Source organism: Hyperolius riggenbachi, chromosome 4 (genome assembly GCF_040937935.1).
Source record: "Hyperolius riggenbachi isolate aHypRig1 chromosome 4, aHypRig1.pri, whole genome shotgun sequence".
In the NCBI taxonomy this organism is placed as follows: Eukaryota; Metazoa; Chordata; class Amphibia; order Anura; family Hyperoliidae; genus Hyperolius; species Hyperolius riggenbachi.
Genome location: NC_090649.1, coordinates 116,877,399 through 116,881,767, shown reverse-complemented (window position 1 = coordinate 116,881,767; position 4,369 = coordinate 116,877,399).

Genomic DNA, 4,369 nt, shown 5'->3' with positions numbered 1-4,369 from the left:
GGTGAGTAGTTATCCAGGTTTCTAAAACATGATTTTTGTTTTCAGTCCTTGACTTTTCTGAAATTAGGTCCATATAGTTATAGTTAAGTAAATGTAGTTTTAAGTTTTTGATAAACCCAGAGAACAAATACTCACCTCAGGAGAGGGAAGCCTCTGGATCTAAAGAGGCTCCCCCGTCCTCTTCAGCCAGGCCGAACCAGCAATGTGACCCCAAAAGTGCAGCGCGGAGCGACTGCACAGTAGCACAGACCAGCTCAGGCTCCAGTGGAAAAAGCTGAGCCATGTCTACTGCAACAATTGGCTTTTCAGGGGTAAAACAAACCAGTGAAGGAGGATGGGGAAAGCCTATTAAGGATCCAAAGGCTTCCCTTCCTGAGGTAAGTACCTTGGAGGGGCACTTTTTTTCCCTTCAGGTACCCTTTAACTACAATGCAAATGCTTCTATTGCAACAATGACTATAGCTGTTTGTTATCTGGAAATAGCATCTCACTAGAACAAAGAAGCAACTAGTTTTTGGTGCAGGACCCATCACTGGTCATATTGGCCACTGGCCAGTATGACCAGTACAAAAACTAGTTGCAAAAACTAGTTGCTTCTTGCTTCTAGTGGCCATGGGTGCTCCATGTATGTGAATAGAGTAGTGACCGCAGCCACGCCAAAACTACCTTGGTGAAGCAGCATGTGCTGAGATTACACAACAGCCATATCATTTCCACACAGTTTATTCAGACACTGAGTGGATTCACCACAGACTTCAGAGATTCTCAGCACCGGAGATTTTAGTGCTGCAGAAAATATGACCATAATTATTCCCTTTTGAAAGCTATTTTTTTAATGAAGTAAAAGTTCATCCTCCCGACTATTTTCTTAAATGTAAGTCTGTAGAGGCAGGACCCTCTTATTGTTTCTTATCATTGCTGTATATATATTGCCGTGACTGCATGTATTTGTATGTACATATGTTTATATTTATATTGTAGTTGAACTATGTACTTTACTCACCTATGTTCCTGTCATGGTTTGTGGAATATGACGGCAATATAAAAATCATTAATTATACTCTCCATAAGTGAACTTCCTGTTAATGTCACAGTGAAGCAATTAGAAAAGGGGACACATGGCGGTGACTGCAAGCCAAATAACTAGATATTAAGATGTTGGGGGGGGGGGGGGGGGGAACCTCTTAGTCCAATAGTAATCAGTGTGTGAGGGCTGGGGTGGGAGGAATGAAGGGGCGCACTTTGGGGTCTCAGCCTTGGGTGTTGGAGGACCTTGTCCCGGCTCTGCAGTGAAGATAAAGACATTGATACAAAAGTTCTTACAAACTATATTGCAGGTCAGAGAAGTAGTTTATCCTGCGCTAGCTTCAGCTAGGTATGGCCCTTTAGATATATGTTATGCCCACGGTGCTGCTCCCTCCACTGGGTGGTGCCAGGAATCTAGCGTATGGGAAACAAGAGAACAAGGGTGCGCTCCTATGGTGCATTAACTTTTTATTTTAAACGTCCACGCTAAAAACAATTGCACTTACAGTCTATGTACAGGTTTTGCACATGTGGGAGGCCGCCAGCGAGTATCACCCACGTCTTGAGCCTGGCCAGGGCTTCAAGGATCCGTCTGCAATGGAGAGGCAGGGGGACTGGGGCCAAACCGCCGGCTCCTACGCTTCTCGGCAAGCCGTCTGATCGTCACAAGCCCGCTGATGCACGCGTACACTGTCTCTGGCATCGGACCTCCATGTGCTTCCTGTTTACTATCGTGTATATATATTGCAGGTCACCAGAAGGTTGTGGAGAACCAGCAGCAAGACCAGAGCATCAGGTTATCATTCAGTAATAAAGGTATGCATTTTTTTTCAGGCCCCTTTTACATTTGTATTTCAAGCGTGTGTTGTGTAGTTACCCTGTTTTACCACAGGGTAATGTGAGGGCAATGCAAGTGTATGGGGTCTTGCACACTTCGGGCTTAATTCACAAAGCCGTGCTAACTCATAGCACGGTCACGCTAGAGTTTTTTGCGCATTATAACGCTCGTAACGATTGCTCAATTGCTAATTTTCATGTGCAATCGCAAATTTTCGCACACAACCACGAATAGAAAAACTGTGATTGTGCGCAAAAATCGTTGCGCGAAAAACGCTAGCGTGACCGTGCTATGAGTTAGCATGGCTTTGTGGATCAAGCCCCTCGAGTTGCACTGGAAGGAAAGAGAAGAAGGAACAATCGAGAGCCCCCAATAGTGTATTATTGTAAGTTAGTTGACGTAAATGAATAGATAGTAGATTATACTCACAAGTGCGGGTTGCCGAGATCAGGCAACCACTTGTATCGCAGACGGGGTGATTAGACCTGTCCCCGCTCAGGCTAAGAAGTCGCTCTCTGTGAAGAAGAAAGGGTGTCCACACCCATCCACCAGATAGATAATTGCGTAAATGAAGAAAACAGAGGCGCCAATAGAATAAAAATAATGCCAATTGAAATCAATTAAAATGTGGGTGGCAATGGTGGACTTGCCTACCCTACAGAAAGCCAAGGACCACTTTGTATGGTAAAATAAATTTAATCAATTTAGCACTCCAAATGAAAAACAGTTAGTTTGCAACGCGTTTCACGGGACACAAGCCCGCTTCCTCAGGCAAAACACATACAAGCAGGAGCAACTGGAACAGAAAAAAACATACAACAAAGGATCCATAAAAATTCAAAATAATCGCACATAAATAACGATAATCACAATCACAAAAAAACAACCCAAAAAGTCAGCAGCTAGAATCAACAATCAACAAGAATCAACAATAGCCCAGCAATACATAATTGGTCAACATTGGCAGTAAATGTAATTAGTTAGTCATTAATCCCTAATTAGGGGACCAGTGTAACCTCTTTTATTTAATGTTCTCATAAGGCTCAATAACCAATTTTTAAATTAATTAACCAAGCAATCAATCTATTATCAATCATAAATTCAATTATCAAAAATTAAAAAATATATTAATTTTGGCTGGATCAATCTAAAGCTGGCCACTAACTGTCCAATTTCTAGCGAAAAATCGTTCGAGCGATCAGAAATTCTGATCGGATTGGTTGTAAATAATCTCCATTGGTGGACACAATCGATTATGAACGAGTGAAAAAAATGTCGCCCGAATGAATTTTCGTCGAACGAAAATTTGGATTTTCTTGGTGGTCGTGATAGATAGGAAGCAATGATTGGTTAGTTGATGGTGTAGTAAACGATTTTTCGTCCGATCAGAATTTCTGATCGCTCAAACGATTTTTCGCTAGAAATTGGACGTTAGTGGCCAGCTTAATTGATCTTAATCTATGGACCAGTTATATACATCTGACGAAGCTGCGCATTACAGGCAGCGAATCGCGACGGCAAGTGTGGGGCACACCTTTCCCTTGACTGACTCTCACTTTCTCCGGTAAGCTGCAGCCTCTTTCTTACTTTTACACATCACTTCAATGCATACTGCTTTGCTCATATCTTTGCACTACGGTCCTTTCACTGATATTACTTACTATGGATGGTTCCCTATTCTCTACCATCCTCTGATGTCTTTATGCACTTTATTTATTTTTCATCTAGTTCTTGCATTTTTTTGGCTGACATCTTTTCCGGGGCTACTTTAATACTACCTTATATTTATTTGGACAGCTCAGTGGCGTAGCTAAGGTGCTGTGGGCCCTGATGCAAGTTTTACAGTGGGGCCCCCCAAGCATTCTATACATAACAATTGCCACTGCGCACCAAAACCTGCCAATGGCAACTACAGTGTCAGAGGTGCAAGAAGGGGATGGGGAGCAGTTTGTTAGTGATTACCACCATTCACAGTATCTATAGAAGTGATTATTATGAGCACAGGACCAATAGAGAGCTGATACTGTAGTTGAGGGAGAGCCCTTCGGGGCCCCTCTGGCCCAAGGGCCCCGATGCGGTCGCTACCTCTGCACCCCCTATTGCTACGCCCCTGGGACAGCTTATTACTATTATTCAGTAATATGGTATTATAGGAGATGTATTGCTAGGCATTGTGGTTATATGTATTTACTGCATGATTTATTATATCACAGAGTGCCCCTCTGTTCATGGTTTTTAGTGTTTTTATTGATTTTTGTACTGAATAAAGATGAATTATATTTTCTGATATATTGGTTGAGTGGTGCGGTTTTTTAGGGAACTACTTGTCCTTGTAATGTGTGAACTAAGGAAGAACTCTTACTTCTAGAGCAGGGGTCTCAAACTCGCGACCCGCGGGCCATTTGCGGCCCTCGATACAATATTTTGTGGCCCTCGCTGGCAAAAGCTTCCTTATAGTTCGCTTCAGTGCTCCCAAGTAATCCGCTGCATCCCCGCCGCTAAACG